General features: G+C 37.6%; 1 pseudogene; it reads right to left on the minus strand.

The window, feature by feature from the left end:
- Positions 1-3,677: 3,677 nt before the first annotated feature.
- LOC127129762 (autophagy-related protein 18a-like) lies at positions 3,678-15,945 on the minus strand (annotated as a pseudogene).
- Between the last annotated feature and the right edge of the window lie 2,253 nt (positions 15,946-18,198).

The raw sequence follows: 18,198 nt of genomic DNA on the forward strand, positions 1-18,198 counted from the left end.
CGTAAAGCATGACAACTTCTGATGATGGAGCTCTTGAACTTTGATCTTGAAATTGTAGAAAACTTTTGTAAAGTTCCCATGTATCCTGCATGGCATTTGCACGTGATATTAGGATTATGCTTAAGATGGTAGTGAGACCTGACAAGTTTGATCTCCTTGGGCACAATTTCCCTAACATGAATTAAAATATGAAGTTGATGCGTATAAGATATTGGAATTGGATGAAAGAGGGGACATATGCTTTCTTGATCGTTGTTCCCTTGGTTGTTTTGCTTTTGCTCATGTTTCTGGTTGCCTTGAGTGGGCTTCTAATTCGATAGAAGATATTGCTCTTGCGGATAATCGGACAGGCTGTTTGTAGTTGTATTCTGGATTTTACCCGCCTTTAGTTCGTTCACCAATCATAACTTGATCTGAGAAGTCCGTTGTCATATTGCCTATGAATAGTTCTAAGATCATGTCAACCTTGCCTTGGGCGTGATCCAAGCTTTCCTTACACATTGCATTCTCATGCTTAACCTTTTCCATGAATGTATAAATATATTTTTAGTTTTTCAAGGAATCCAGGAATTATCGTCAATTGTAGAGTATGGAAGTAGAGACAGAAGAAGAAACTAGTATGGGAAAAAGAAAAAAGAATTTATATATTTATGAACTGATATGTATCTCTTCTGTATGGTTTTATATTTTTTGAACGTTCAACAATGACTGGAAATTTAGGATTCCCTGGAAACGATGCATATGGCTTTTTCATGTGGATGGAATGCAAATAGATAAGCAGTATTTTTTGTTTAAATGGTTTAAAGGTTGGATGATGCAATAATTTAGGTTCAAAAGTTCAGTATGTATATGATGATGCAATAATGGTATGCAATAATATAACTTTAAAGGTTTGTTGTACGTTGGAAATCGGGTATAGAGCTGGGGAGAAAATCAGGTAATCTATGGATAAGGTTCACTACAAAACAAACCCAATCCCGTCACAAGTAAGTATTATTCTTCCAAGAAAGAGATTCCTAAAAAGATCCCTAGAGTCATGTACCCAGTTTGAGATACCGATATTTGAAACAAATGACTCGTAAACAGTGATGTTTCAAAAAGGATCTACTTTATACGTGACATTTCGTGTTGACCATAATTGGGACATAACATCAAGGAGGTCGACATGAATCTACCACTTACTATCATGTGTGTCTGCCCAAGCTCGGGTGTATAACTTTTCTCTCAAGTAGCATCATTAAACCTAATCTACAATAGAGAATATAACAGATATTCAAAATATAATGAATATATAAAAACAATAAAGATGTAATAACTAAAGTAAGTAAAGCAATAAAGATAAACATAAGAACATGTAAAAACAAACAAAACTAGGTTTGACTTGCTTAGGTAATCCCCAACAGAGTCGTCAGATGTCGCGTCACAAAAAATACTTGAGCGCATCGCACGCTCGAAATACAACAGAGTCGCCATTGCATCGTAGGCTCGTGACATAATTCGCATCGTAGTTTTGTTAAGTGTTTTAGTTTATACTTGACGTTGGGTCAAGTTTTATACAAAAAGAGTTTTAGTCTTAAAGGGATAAAAAGACAAATATGATTGAAAGAATGGGATATGATACCAAAATGGAGAATAAAGCCTAATGTATCTCATGCATTGGTTATCCTATTTTCTAGGATTTTAAATGAATAGAATTTTTATTTGACCTAAGAGAACATGTATAACATAAGTCCTAAAGTCTTTCTAATTCAATTTAATTAATCAAATGATATTAATCAATTAGTTGAATAAAGAAACTGAGAGAACATGAAAGAAATTATAGGTCATGCTATATTGAGAAGAATCAAGCAAACATTTCAAGAAGTAATTTCAAACATGAAATCAAGGGAAGAAAATTAAGGTCGAAGATAAACCCCAATTTCAAATTATCGTAATATCCAAATTTGCATTAGATCAAATTAATCAGTTTGCAAAGAAAATTAATTAGTTAGTCATTTTATGAAGAAAAAAAACTAATTAATATAGAAATGGTTAATTAATTAATTAATTATTCAAATATCTAATTAAATTATGACGATAGAAAAAAAAGTTATATAATTAATTGGTAGGGTGTGATATAGTAATATAGAAACCCATGGAAGTGGAAAGAATAAGTCAGAATAAACTAGTGTCATGTGTGGTTTATTATAAAATTAAACTAGATAAAATTAATGTATCAGCCAAATTTGAAATGTAATAAATGTATATTAAACTAGATAAAACTAATATAATAATATATTAATACTTAATCATGAAATAACTAAAAAACGAAAGAAAAACACTAGCATTTAGAAAACAAAACAAAGAAATGAGACATGATAGTAACTATGTTAGGAAACTACGCAAAATTTCCCCATATTATCAGATTTGTGGAAGAACAAATTAACGCGGAAGCACACAAACTTAATGAAAATAAAATATATAAATTCATTAATCTCTCCTCACATGAAAATTGCACAACTCAATTACTCTAAAAGAATTTATTGAAATTATGTTCTGATGATTACAAATGAAAGATAGAAGGCTTTTATAGCCAATAAAATAAGAAAGATGAATGATTATTATTTAACATCTCCTCAAAGTTCTCATAACCATTATTGTTTCTTTTTACTATTATTTTTCTTGTTTCTCCTTCATACTCTCTTTATCTCTCTTTTATTTTGACCAACAATCTCCCACTTGAAGAGTGATTTTAATCAATCTTCACACCTTGGTCAAACAACAACGTTTATCAATTTATTATTCTAGCAGGCCAACTGAAGAAGAGCACAACTTCAGTTTATCAATTGTCACCGCCTTTGTTAACATGTCAGTTGAATTCTCACTTCCTTGTATCTTGCTCAATGTTAGTACCTCATCCTCAAGAAGAGATCTAATGAAGTGATAACGAAGACCAATGTGTTTTGTTCTTGAATGAAATGCAGAATTCTTTGCTAGATGTATTGCACTTTGACTGTCACTATACAAAACACTCTTCTCCTGCATGAAACCCAACTCTGTTAACAATCCTTGAAGCCATATTAATTCCTTACTAGCTTCTGTGACTGCTACATACTCAGTCTCAGTAGTGGATAAAGCAACAATCTTTTGTATTCGCGATATCCAACTAACTGCTCCAGTACCAACAGTAAATATATAGCCAGTCGTACTTCTTTGGTGATCAACTTCACCGGCAAAGTCTGCATCAACGTATCCTTGTACTTTTATTTCTCCTTTGCCAAAGTATAGACATTTCTTTTTAGTGCCTCGTAGATACCGCAAAATCCACTTGACTGCTTCCCAATGAGTTTTTCCTGGATTTGCCATAAACCTGCTTACAACTCTCACTGCATGACCAATGTCTGGCCTAGTACATATCATTGCATACATCAAACTTTCTATGGCTGAAGCATATGGAATCTTATCCATGAATTCTATTTCTTCCTCCGTCTGAGGAGACTGGTCCTTGGATAGGCGAAAATGACTTGCCAAAGGTGTGCTAACCGGTTTGGCATTGCCCATGTTAAACCTTTGCAAAATACGATTGATGTACTCTGCCTGAGATAACTGCGAAATTCCTCTTTGCTTATCTCTCATGATTTGCATTCCAAGAATCTTCTTTGTTGGACCCAAATCCTTCATGTCAAACTCCTTGATAACTACATCTTCAAGTTTCTGATTTCATCCATATATGGACCTGCTACTAACATATCATCGACATAGAGTAGCAAAATGATGTAATTGGACTTATATCTCTTGAAGAAACAACAGTGATCGGCATTACACTTCTGGAAACCTTCCTTGTGCATAAAGCTTTCAAACTTCATATACCACTGTCTTGGAGCTTGTTTCAGGCCATACAAGCTCTTCTTTAATCTGCACACCTTATTCTGTTTACCTTCCTCTAAGAAACCTTCAGGTTGGTGCATGTAGATCTCCTCATCTAAGTCTCCGTGAAGAAATGCAGTCTTCACGTCCAATTGCTCAAGGTAGAGCTCTTTGCTGGCCACAATGCTTAAAACTGATCTGATAGTATTGAGTTTCACAACTGGAGCAAAGATTTCAGTGTAACCAACTCCTTCTTTTTGCTAAAATCCTTTGACAACTAGTCGAGCTTTGTATCGCTTAGAACCATCATGATGTAAGAACAAAAATTGTTCTACAACAGATTCCATGATTTTGATGATAACAAAGGATGAAACCAAAAATGGCACCCTAACGAAAAGTTTCTAAGTGTGCAGGGTTCTAAGGAAAGAAGGAAGAAATCATCAGATACAGAATCATATCAGATACAAATTATCAGAAGACCAGAAGCATCTGAAGTAGAAACACGTTCAAGAAAGTCTAACTCTGAGCAAAACAGCAAAATATCAGAAGCATCTGAACAAGAAGTACGCTCTAGAAGTTCTGACTCTGAACAACGGTATGTCAAACTCCAGAAGTTCTCAGCGCTATCTGAAGAAACCATCAGAACTCAAAAGAGATCAACATCAGAAGTTAGATAGCAAGATTCCAAGATCTCCAGAAACACGAAGACTCTAATCATGGATTTCCAAATAAAGGAAGAGTAACGTTAACTTCAAATAAAGGTTTGGAAATGGAATTCCTAATACAGAAAGAGACGTTAACTCCAAATTCAAATGAAAAGGAACTATATTTGGAAAGTAGTCATTCAAGGAGAGAAAGTTGTCTTGGCAAGAAGCTATATAAGTTATGGCATTAATTCAAATTATTGACCATCAGTTTTTACGACTACTTCAATCCTATATATAAAGGACTGCAAATCAACATTGAGAGACATAAGTACAACAACACAAAAAGAACATACTGAAACATCAACACACATAAAAACGTTTTATTCTCTCAATCTTCACAAAGCTTTTGCTTGAAACGTGAAACACTTTTTGTTCTTACTATTGTAATATTTGCTTATCTTAGAAGCACTCTAGATTACATAAGTTTTCTATATTTGTTGTATTTCCTCAAGTGACTCTGTGCAGTCTGTATACTTGAGAGGACTAAGAGATCTTTCTCTTAGACGCTGTTTGTAATCAATCTTTCAAGATTAGTGGATTAAGTCCTTGTTGAAGGCGAAATCACCTTGGCCGGGTGGACTGGAGTAGCTTTGTGTTATAAGCGAACCAGTATAAAATCCTTGTGTGATTTTCATTTTGAAAAAGCGCTTATTTTCCAAAAAATTCAAACCCCCCCTTTCTTGTTTTTCTCACCTTCAATTGGTATCAGAGCTCCGGCTCTGTTATTGATTTTCTAATCAAACACTTAACAGTGTAGAGAGATCCAGAACGAGAAAAACTATGGCCCACACAAATGAAAAGGATAGTTACAATGCTAAGCCTCCTGTCTTTGATGGAGAGAAATTCGATTACTGGAAAGATAGAATTGAAAGTTTCTTTCTAGGCTATGACGCTGATCTCTGGGACATTGTCACAGATGGATACAAACCTCCTGTCACAGAGGATGGAGCTGAAGTTCCCAGAAGTAAGATGTCAGATGATCAGAAGCGAGTTTTCAAAAACCATCACAAGGACAGAACCATACTCCTCAATGCTATATCTTACAACGAGTATGAAAAGATCACCAACAGAGAAACAGCCAAAGACATACTTGACTCTCTGAGGATGACTCATGAAGGAAACTCTCAGGTCAAAGAGACAAAGGCTCTGGCGCTTATCCAGAAATATGAAGCTTTCAAAATGGAAGATAATGAAGCCATAGAGGCAATGTTCTCTAGATTCCAAACTCTGATTGCAGGTCTCAAGGTTCTAGACAAAGGATACACAACTGCAGACCACGTCAAAAAGATAGTCAGAAGTCTGCCAAAGAAATGGAGACCCATGGTTACTGCTCTGAAGCTGTCAAAGGATCTGAACAATATCAGTCTTGAAGAACTTGTCAGTTCCCTCAGAAGCCATGAGATAGAACTAGAGGAAGATGAGCCTCAGAAAAGGAACAAGTCCGTAGCATTAAAGTCCAGATCTGAAAGACGCAAACCTGACAGAACCAAAGCTCTCCAGGCAGAAACTGAAGATACTGATGACTCTGAACCAGAAGATTCTGATGATGAAGAAGAATTGTCCCTCCTGACCAGAAGAGTTAAACAACTCTGGAAAAAGAGGAACAACAACTTCAGAAGACCAAGACCCAGAGGGGATCAATCAGAATCAACCTCAAAAGGTAAAACTAACAAAGATATTACTTGTTATGAATGTAAAGAAACAGGTCACTACAGGAATGAATGCCCCAAGCTAAAGAAAGACAATTCTAGAAAAGAAAGTTTCAAGAAAAATACCTTCAGGACAAAGAAAGGATTAATGGCTACCTGGGATGATAGTGAATCTGGGTCATCAGAACCTGACTCTGATGAACAGGCCAATGTGGCACTTATGGCTACCACATCCAGGAGCAACTCAGATGAAGAATCTGAAGAGGTATTTTCTGAACTCTCTCGATCTGATCTAGAATCATGCTTGTCAGAAACTCTTAGCTCATATCAGAAATTAAAACAAAAGCTTAAAAACATAAAAGGCTGTCTTAAAGCAAAATTTGAAGAATGTGGCAAGCTTGAGATGACAATTCTAGCGCGAGAAGATACAATCAGATTTTTAACATTAGAAAGAGATGGAGCAAAAAGAAAAAGCTTAAAATTAGAAGAAACGTTGTCTCAAGCACCACAAACTTCAAATAAAATAATTTGTGAATATGAAGAAGCCTTTCAAGAATTTCTGAAAAATGGAATAGGTAGGAGTATTATGGCATCCATGATTTATGGAGTCAGTCAGAACAATAAAAAGGGAATTGGGTATGATCCTAAGGAAGTTAAAACTTCTTCTAGTGACCAACTTAAATCTCCATTTTCATATCACTATACACACACACAAGAACAAAAATTTGAAAATGCTAGAAAACCCAAAGTTATAAGAAACTATGGGAAGACTAATCAGAAAGGACCCAAGAGATTCTGGGTACCGAAAGATAAGATTGTTTATGTTGCAGATATCCTATGCAGCAAAGTTCAGACACCAGTCATGGTACCTGGACTCTGGATGCTCGCGACAGATGACGGGAAGAAAGTCTATGTTCCAAAGTCTGGAACTTAAAGACGCTGGATTTGTAGGTTTCGGAGGAGATCAGAAAGGAAGGATCAGAGGCTCCGGAACTATTGGTAATGGTACTCTTCCCTCTATATCTGATGTCCTTTACGTAGAAGGATTAATGCATAACTTGTTATCCATAAGTCAATTAAGTGATAACGGTTATGATGTAATCTTTAATCAAAAAACATGTAAAGCCATAAATCAAAACAATGGTTCAGTCCTATTCACAGGCAAGAGGAAAAACAACATTTATAAAATCAATCTTTCTGATTTAAAAGAACAAAATGTTAAATGTCTGATGACTGTTCACGAAGAGCAATGGGTGTGGCATAGACGCTTGGGCCACATTAGCATGAGGAAACTTTCTCAGCTAAATAAACTCGAGTTAGTCAGAGGCCTACCTAAACTGAAGTTTTCTTCAGATGCTTTGTGTGAAGCATGTCAGAAAGGAAAATTTTCAAAAACATCCTTTAAAAAGAAAAATGTTGTTTCTACCTCTAAGCCTCTGGAACTTCTCCACATTGACTTGTTTGGTCCTGTGAAAACAGCATCAGTCAATGGAAAGAAGTATGGACTAGTCATTGTTGATGATTACAGTCGCTGGACATGGGTGAAATTCCTAAAGCACAAGAGTGAGTCTCACTCTGTATTCACTAGTTTCTGCTCCAAAGTGCAAAAAGAATTTGACTCTAATATTATTAGAGTCAGAAGTGATCATGGTGGAGAATTTGAAAACAAAGATTTTGAGGAATTATTTGACTCTAATGGAATATCCCATGATTTCTCCTGCCCTAGAACTCCACAACAAAACGGAGTTGTAGAGAGGAAGAATAGGACACTCCAAGAGATGGCCAGAACCATGATCAATGAAACTAATGTGGCAAAGCACTTTTGGGCAGAAGCTGTAAATACAGCGTGTTACATTCAGAATAGAATCTCTATAAGACCTATTCTGGAAAAGACTCCCTATGAACTGTGTAAAGGAAGAAAACCAAACATTTCATATTTTCATCCTTTTGGATGTTCTTGCTTTATCTTAAACACTAAAGAACATCTGAACAAGTTCGATTCCAAAGCACAGAAAGGTATTATGTTAGGATACTCAGAACTCTCTAAAGGCTACAGAGTATACAACACAGAAACCAAAATGGTGGAAGAATCAATTCATGTCAGATTTGATGATAAGCTTGACCCTGAAAAGTCAAAGCTAGTTGAAAATTTTGCAGATTTAGAAATCACTCTTGTAGGATCTGATAAAACTCTAGAAGCAACTGTCACTCAGAACTCTGAAGAAATTAAATCCCCAGAAATCCCAAAGAAAGTTAAAAGTCGTATCAACGTATCTGAAGATTTGATTCTGGGAAACAAGGACGAACCTGTCAGAACCAGATCTACCTTCAGGACCTCTGAAGATACTCCTCTGGGACTAGTGTCTCTGATTGAGCCTACATCCTGTGATGAAGCACTTCAAGATAACGACTGGGTTTCAACCATGCAAGAAGAATTAGATCAATTCACAAAGAATGATGTCTGGGATCTTGTTCCAAAGCCCAGAGGCACTCACGTTATTGGAACCAGATGGGTATTCAGAAACAAGCTAAATGAGAAAGGAGAAGTCGTCAGAAACAAAGCTCGACTGGTAGCTCAGGGTTATAGTAAACAAGAAGGTATTGACTATAATGAAACCTTTGCTCCAGTCGCAAGGTTAGAATCTATTCGTCTTCTTGTATCTTTTGCTATTAACCATTCTATTAAATTATATCAAATGGATGTCAAGAGTGCATTCCTTAATGGTTATATATCAGAAGAAGTGTATGTCAACCAACCTCCAGGTTTTGAAAATCCAAATTTTCCAGAACATGTTTTTAAACTTAAAAAATCTTTATATGGACTTAAACAAGCTCCCAGAGCTTGGTATGAACGTTTAAGCAATTTTCTTCTGGAACACAATTTTATCAGAGGGAAAGTTGACTCCACACTCTTCTGTAAGAACCTTAACAATGATCTCATGATATGCCAGATATACGTTGATGATATTATTTTTGGTTCAGTTAACGCCTCTGTTTGTCAAGAATTCTCTGAGTTAATGCAGGCAGAATTTAAAATGAGCTTAATGCAAGAACTAAAGTTCTTTCTGGGAATTCAAATTAACCAAACTTCAGAAGTTACATATGTTCATCAAAGCAAATATATTAAAGATGTTCTGAAGAAATTTGACATGGCTGACTGCAACTCTGCAAAAACTCCCATGCATCCGACATGCATTCTTGAGAAGGAAGAAGTAAGCGCAAAGGTTTGTCAGAAGCTCTATCGAGGTATGATAGGCTCTCTTCTCTATCTGACTGCTACTCGTCCTGATATTCTCTTTAGTGTCTGTCTCTGTGCCAGATTCCAATCAGATCCTAGAGAATCTCATTTAACAGCAGTTAAGAGAATTCTCAAGTATCTGAAAGGAACTCCTAACCTGGGCCTGATGTATAAGAAAACATCAGAGTATAGACTTTCGGGTTATTGTGATGCAGATTATGCAGGAGATAGACTAGAACGAAAAAGCACATCTGGAAATTGCCAGCTTCTGGGAAACAATCTGATATCCTGGGCTAGCAAAAGACAGTCAACTATCGCTCTATCAACTGCAAAAGCAGAATATATCTCAGCATCACTGTGCACAACTCAGATGCTCTGGATGAAGCATCAGTTAGAAGATCTGCAAATCTTCGAGAGTAACATTCCTATCTTCTGTGATAATACTGCTGCCATTTGTCTAAGTAAGAATCCCATTCTACATTCCAGAGCTAAACACATTGAAATAAAACATCATTTTATCAGAGACTATGTTCAGAAAGGGATAGTAACATTGAAGTTCATTGATACAGATCATCAATGGGCAGATATCTTTACTAAGCCTCTAGCTGAAGATAGATTTCTTTTTATCTTAGAAAATCTGAACATTCAAAATTGCCCTGAATGAAGTGTGGCTATGAAGATGTAAAATGAGACTCTGACATAAACAAATGTGTTTCTGCCTCTGACTCTGATACTTCTACCAGTTAAGAAGATATCTGAGTTAGAAATCTCCAGGAACCAATCCTTTGGTATTCCTAAAGATCAGATACATCAAAACACGTGGAGCACTTAGCATCTAACCCTAGAACTTCTAGACAGCTGTCCAGAAGAAAATCAAAGGTCAGACGTTTGAGATCTCCTCGAGCAGTGTGCATACTGTTGGGATTAGACATTCATTAATGAGCCTTAATCATTTTTCCCCCAAGCGTGCTAACTTGTGCTTTGTGCTAACGCTGAATAGTGTGTCGTTTTGCATGTGTTTTCGTTTAGGGTATTTAAACACTTTTCTCACATTTCACACACTTATCACTCTCACTCACTCTCAAACCCTCTCTGAAGCATTTCTACAAACTCTTCATCTTCACCTTCATCTTCATCAACTATGGATGCTCAACAACAACAAGTTTTCAACTTTTCTCAGCAAATGGAATCCAACACCACTGCCCAAAGTTCAAGCATTCCAACTCCAACTGTTACAGGAGTCTCCATTACTCCAGTGTACAAGGAACCCCATGTTCTTGATCGTGAACCCCACATAAACCTAGCAACTCCCTTTGAGGGACTGGAAGTGTTGTGTGAAACTCTAGTGGACTTCGACAACATGAAGAGAAATGGAGTAGATCTTACTGAAGAACTCCGTCTACAAGGGTGGAAAAATTACTTCCAAAGGCTGTATGGCCCTGTTTACCCAAATCTCATCAAAGAATTCTGGAGATTTGCTGACGCTGATGACCATTTCATCGTCTCCTATGTTTTGGGGGTAAAGATAGTGATTACTGAAAAGTCAATTGCTTCTTTACTGAACATGGAGAAAGATGGAGGAAAAAGGATTTACAACATCAACCCTAGGTCAAGGCGCATTGCTGAAGAAATCAATCCAACCATCTTCAAACTCAACACTGAAGGAAATCCTTCAAAGAACAAAGAACTTCATCAGAACCTCAGAGTATGGCTCAAGATCATTCTGGGAACCATTCATCATCGCCCAGCATCAAACTCCTCTGACTACATCAATACATATCAGAAGTGCATTCTGTATTGCATTCACAAGGGTGTGAAGCTCTGCCTTCCTGCACTTCTCTTCAGATATCTCAGAGACTCTGTAAGGGAGACCAGAAACCACATGAAACCCAGAGCCTACATCCCTCTGGGAAGGCTTTTGTCTGATGTCTTCATAGAAAATGGGCTGGTAGATCATCTGGAGAAGAACAGACTGATGGAAGATCTGGCGATAGATACTGGAAAGCCTCTGAACGCCAGAAATCTGAAAAGCATGGGAATTCTGAAGAAGATTCAAGTCAGACCCACTATGGACACCTCCTGGGATGCCTTGAAAGATCAGAGGAAGTTGCCCCATGGTCTTGCAAGGTTCTTCAAGAATGAACCCGTAGATGCAATCCTCCACTATCTGCAGCGTCTGAAGGATGAAGGAGTCGACATATCTGACTTCAGATTGGACGATTGTCTAGATTCAGAAGAAGACTTTGTCAGATTCAAAAGAGGTCCCTCTAAGAATAAGTCTTCAAAGGCAAAGAGAGCAAGGATATGAGAAACCTCTGAAATAAGATCTCCAGCACCTCTGCAAATATCTACTGGTAAGTCTGCTCCCTCTATTCCCTCTGAACAACTTATGGCTTCTTCTAATCCTCTCCCAACACCACCTATATACACATCCTCTGAAACCCCACCTTCTACAACCAGAACCTCACAACCTCTACCCAATTTTAATCTTGCTCACACTACCACTTCCTCTTCATCATCTTCAGCCCCAGAATCACCTCCATACCTTGACCTCTCCTCTGACCCAGAATACTCTGACCCTAACTCTCCAACCTTAGCCCAAATTCAGGCTCAAAACCTTGCTTCACAACAACCAACACAATCTGAAGCAACTTCACCTCCCCCAGAACAAACAACCAACATTCCTTCTGAAGACCAACCTTCTGAAACTCAACCCTCTGACCTCCACACCTCTGATATCACCCCTCCAAACACCTCCGCTGAACCTGAACCTGAAGCTGAACCTGAACCTCTAACATTAAGTCTCAGCCCTCCAACCTCTTCACCTCAAACCTCTGAACCTAACCTTTCCGTACCTACCCTTGAGGAAGCCATAATGCTGGTCGCAGGGGCTTCAGTACAAAAGGTCAAGTCTCTGACCATTAACTCTGAAGTCAGTGATGATCCTGACTCTGTAAGGACACACTGGAACAGAGTCATTGGCTGGATGACCTCTGAGGCTTTTAAGCTGAAGAACATCTCTGAGCAAGTCAGAAATGGCTACATCAGAGATGCTGAGGCAAGACTCCAGGAAAGACTTGCAAGAGAAGCTGAAGCCAGAAGGCTGGAGGAAGAGAGACTAGCAAGAGAAGCTGAAGAAGAAGCCAGAAGGCTAGAGGAAGAAAGGGCAAAGGAAGCTGAAGCTAAAGTTCTGGCCGATGCTGCTGCTGCTGCCGAAGCTGAAGCACAGGCTGCTGCTGAAGCTGAAGCACAGGCTGCTGCTGAAGCTGAAGCAAAGGCCGCTGCTGAAGCACAGCAGGCTCTGACTCAGGGGGAGTCCTCTTCTGTCGTTCCTATGGTTCTCCAGACACTGGAAGAACTGAAGAAAGATCAGAAGGAACTCCGTGCCAGAATGGATAAACAAGACACTGTCAACGACAACATTCAGAACATGCTGGCTCAATTGCTTCAGAGAATGCCTCCGCCTCTCAACCCTTAGGCACTTAGGATTTTGTTGCTTTGCTTTCTTTGTTTCTGATGTTTACTTGTTCCTTTTGCCTTTGTTGTTTTTTATCTGAATACAATGTTTTTCTCTTGAATTATTATTTTTTTTGCTATGTCTTTTTGATTCTGACAAAAAGGGGGAGAAGTCATTAATAGCTCTGATGAAAATACTGTCTAAATACCTTAAGCACTCTGCAACATATTTTTTCTTAAAACTAAATTTATCTAACACTAAACTTAAGAAATTGCAGAAGGTATCAAGAAACCTCATTGCTTGGAAGCTCTGGTAAGAACTTCTGAACTCCCTAGCCTATCTCAGGGGGAGCTCTTGTCTATCTGATCTGATATTGTTTATGTTTCATCTGCTAATTAAGTTTGTTTTGTCATCATCAAAAAGGGGGAGATTGTAAGAACAAAAATTGTTCTACAACAGATTCCATGATTTTGATGATAACAAAGGATGAAACCAAAAATGGCACCCTAACGAAAAGTTTCTAAGTGTGCAGGGTTCTAAGGAAAGAAGGAAGAAATCATCAGATACAGAATCATATCAGATACAAATTATCAGAAGACCAGAAGCATCTGAAGTAGAAACACGTTCAAGAAAGTCTAACTCTGAGCAAAACAACAAAATATCAGAAGCATCTGAACAAGAAGTACGCTCTAGAAGTTCTGACTCTGAACAATGGTATGTCAAACTCCAGAAGTTCTCAGCGCTATCTGAAGAAACCATCAGAACTCAAAAGAGATCAACATCAGAAGTTAGATAGCAAGATTCCAAGATCTCCAGAAACACGAAGACTCTGATCATGGATTTCCAAATAAAGGAAGAGTAACGTTAACTTCAAATAAAGGTTTGGAAATGGAATTCCTAATACAGAAAGAGACGTTAACTCCAAATTCAAATGAAAAGGAACTATATTTGGAAAGTAGTCATTCAAGGAGAGAAAGTTGTCTTGGCAAGAAGCTATATAAGTTATGGCATTAATTCAAATTATTGACCATCAGTTTTTACGACTACTTCAATCCTATATATAAAGGACTGCAAATCAACATTGAGAGACATAAGTACAACAACACAAAAAGAACATACTGAAACATCAACACACATAAAAACGTTTTATTCTCTCAATCTTCACAAAGCTTTTGCTTGAAACGTGAAACACTTTTTGTTCTTACTGTTGTAATATTTGTTTATCTTAGAAGCACTCTAGATTACATAAGTTTTCTATCTTTGTTGTATTTCCTCAAGTGACTCTGTGCAGTATGTATACTTGAGAGGACTAAGAGATCTTTCTCTTAGACGTTGTTTGTAATCAATCTTTCAAGATTAGTGGATTAAATCCTTGTTGAAGGCGAAATCACCTTGGCCGGGTGGACTGGAGTAGCTTTGTGTTATAAGCGAACCAGTATAAAACTTAGACAAGATATATTATTTGTCACTTCCTCGTATCATACCTTCCATCCATGCCAAGAATTATGACTGTATTCTTTTCGACACCAAATGCAACAGTGTACTGAGTGCCCTCGTGTAAGTGAAACCGAGCAACTGACCACTCTGAATTGAAATACTTGGGCAACACTCTTGCAAGCGCATAGTAACATTCGAGCAACAAGAACAGCTAATTGTATTAACAACTATTTCGCTTTGTAACCGAGAAAAAAATAGATCATAAAACTAAAACATGATCAATATAGAAAGAAATACTCAAGTTGATAAAAATTAAAATAGCAAAAAGATTTACCTTTAAATTTAATGAAGGAGCGGGACGAGCTAGGTGAGGCAATGGCGGCATCTGAACTCGACGACCCATGGGAGTTTTCATTCTCATGGACATTGGGATTAACCTTAAGGCCAAAAACATGGACATTACCCTTGTCACTGGAAACTGCTAACCACTAAGCAGTGGAAGAAAACGCCAAACTATACATCTCTGCAGCATTTGCACCTCTTCTTACCTGTAATCAACAGCCAATAAACTTATACAAGAAAACCAAAATGTCTCAAATCTCAATGGCCCACATATTAAATTCAAATCTTCAAACAACAGAACATTAATAAAGCAACAAACATAGACATTAAACCTTAATTGTATCTAATCCAATTAAAGAAACATGATTAATCAACAACAAACATCACACAATTGACTTGTCATAGCACATACCTCCTGAAGTAGTGTGCCGAGTTCAGCATCATAAATCCGAATCAGAGTACCCTTGGTGCTGGCAGTGGCGATAAACTGCCCATCAAGCGTGAGACCGAAGCAAGCTATTCTCGAATCATGAGCAGAAATAAACTTGGTCCTCTTCTGGGAAAAGTGCTCAATACGAATTTGGCCTTTATGCAAACCAGGGCAAGCGAGAACAAGAGAATCTGTCAAGTGCGAAACTTCACAAAGCCCCTTAGGGTTCGCAATGGTTTCAATCTGATGCAACAGCTTCAAGTCAGCGAAATTATATACGAATATCTTCTGCTCCACCACGACGATTATTCGATCCCGCCGAAGCCGAACACCGCTAACGGGAGAACGGAACGAGAGTTCACCGATGCACGTACCTTGATGATCATCCCAGATCATGACTTTGGTGGGAGGGTACTGAGGGTGAGACCCACCGCCGACAAGTGCTAATATGTTACATCGGAAAAGCATCTCCACATGGCCGATTCCTCCGCCACCGAATTCCCGGCGAAAAAGTTCGCGGAAAGGGTCGCAGTTATATATGCGAAAGCCGTTATCAGTGGCGGCAGCGAAGCAGGCGTGGTCCTGGTTAAAGGAGAGTTGAAGAAGCGACGGCGGTGTGGCGGGGGGAGACTCCGGTGAATCGGTGGAAGCATGGTGAGATTGTGGAGACATTAGGGAATCGAAGTCAAGGGTTTGAGATTGATCAGGGTGGAAATTAGGGTTCGGAATTGAATTGAGATTAGGGTTAGGGTTTGGCCAAGGTGGAGAAGGAGAAGCAGGAAGAGTGGCCATTGAAGTGGAAAATTGATTCGAAGCTTCGTTCTCCTGCTAAGGAAGAAAAATTAATAATGTAAGCTTTTTTGTCCGGTTAGTTATCACAAAGAAGACGATTTAAATAATGAAAAAAAAAACAAAATTTCACCGTTGCCGGGGATTGAACCCGGGTCACCCGCGTGACAGGCGAGAATACTCACCACTATACTACAACGACTTGGTGTTAAGAACTTAATTTATTATTATAATGCAGTGTTACTTTAAACACTTCCATCATTAGTAACAACCTTAAGCTTTACTCTACCCTGACGCATGAACTAGTGGTACAAGTGGATTTTTTATTTGAAATAAAAATTATCATCAAAGTTTCATCAAATATCAATAAGTTTGTAACACATAAAACATATAAGTGTGGCATCCCATTCCCAAAAAATGTTTATTGTAAATAACTTTTTATATTTTATTATTAAATTCTGTAGTTTTAAAATATATTTTTTATATCAAAATTTGATATAAATTTACTGTTAGTCCATTTTAAATAGGAAATTTGGCGTAATTTTTTATATTAAAATTTGACATAAATTTACATTAATGATGATAAGGAAATATGTTATACCATGTTTAATTATGCAATATAGAAAAATGTGATAGTGTGAGTTTCAAAGAATGATCATATGCTATGAAAACTTGTTCTATGTTATTCCCTCCGTCCGACAATGAACGACGTAGTTGACTATTTCGCATATATTAAGAAAAGTGAGTAAATGAAAGAGAGAATGATGTTTATACTAATTATTCACTAGTATCAAAACTTATCTTCATAATAGGAAGATATTGGTTGAAAGAAGAATGTAGTTGATTAACATTTTGGCATCAGCGCTTTAGCAAAACTTTCGATCATTGAGTGAATCTGGGTTTAGGAAACACACATTAGAGTACCAGTGAGATTTATCTCTAGTGAGTGCAAACACAAGAGCGTGTGAGGATCAGTTAAGTGCGACCATGGGTTTGGAAAAGATTGCTTAGGTTACAAGGCTTTATGATGATACCAGACGAACGCGATGATATCTGAGTGAAATGACTTGATTAATGCATTTCAATGATCTATGCGATGATGATATGCACACCTTTTTGTTAGAGCGAAGCGTCATGATTTATGCATGGTTCACCAAATGTTCATGTGGTGGGAGATGGAAGATTTGAGGTTGGGAAAAAGGTTATAATGATATTATTCCACGATGTCTGCTTCAGGCTCAACGATTGTTAATGCACTTGCCTAAGCAACTTGAAACATGAAGAGGACTTGTACCTTCATAGAATATCTCTGCCCTAGTCTATTGGATATTTGCACGGGTTACCCCGATCACAAGTTGTTAAGTAGTCTTGTCATAGGACGATCTCGACCTGACTTTCCCCAGGTTCTTCAAACTGTATGGCCTTGATTAACCGTCTCTTGGAGCGATTGACTTCTTGTGATCTTGAGGTGGCCTACCCTAGTACGAGTCTTGAAGTAATTTTCCCCCTGATTAACTGATCTAAGGGAATTCCATTGGTTAACTGATCTTGGAGGAATGCCTCTAGTGGGATCATATGCTATAACTCATTATTGCAACCTCCTTGGTGTTAGGTGCTGATTAGCGGATTAAAATTGTTTACTAAAAAATGGTAATTTTAATGTGACGCTCATGCAAGTTTTTAGATCAAAATCATTATTTAAAGTGTGAAAGACGATGTGAAATTTGATATCAATACAAATGTTTTTAGAAAATCTCTAGGAGTCAGGTTTACGCAACCTTGTTGTAGTATGCCTTCAGAATACCTTTGCTTTAATTAGGTCTTTTGAAGGTTGTAATATTGCCTAGTTACAGTTAAAGAAATAAAGGATATAAGGCTCAAAATTTGATTTTAGCCCACACCATTCTACTTGATGTTCTTTAGTCCTACGTTCAACTAACTCAGCCGGTGCATTAAATTTCCGAAATAAATTTTGGTGATTTTTGGAATCAACAAGGTTTTTCTTTCGTTCGCTTGAGTGGTAGTCACCCTTTTTGTTGGTAGTCACAATGTTTTGCTCTTGCTTTTTTTTTGTTGAATTTTTTTTTATTCTTTTGTTATCCCTAATTTTTGCCTAAGTCATTTCATCATTATTTTTTTGTTTTTGACTTAGCAGGCTTTTCTTCTTTTTTTTTGAAAGATTGTGACTACCGTGACATGGGTTATTGGGAGACGGCCATTGCAAACATTTTAATTTTCAACCTCTTCAACGTCAGATGATGCATAAGATGTGATTGATCCCCTGATGGGACATTCTTTTTTGG

The sequence above is a fragment of the Lathyrus oleraceus genome, chromosome 3 (genome assembly GCF_024323335.1).
Source record: "Lathyrus oleraceus cultivar Zhongwan6 chromosome 3, CAAS_Psat_ZW6_1.0, whole genome shotgun sequence".
Taxonomy (NCBI): Eukaryota; Viridiplantae; Streptophyta; class Magnoliopsida; order Fabales; family Fabaceae; genus Lathyrus; species Lathyrus oleraceus.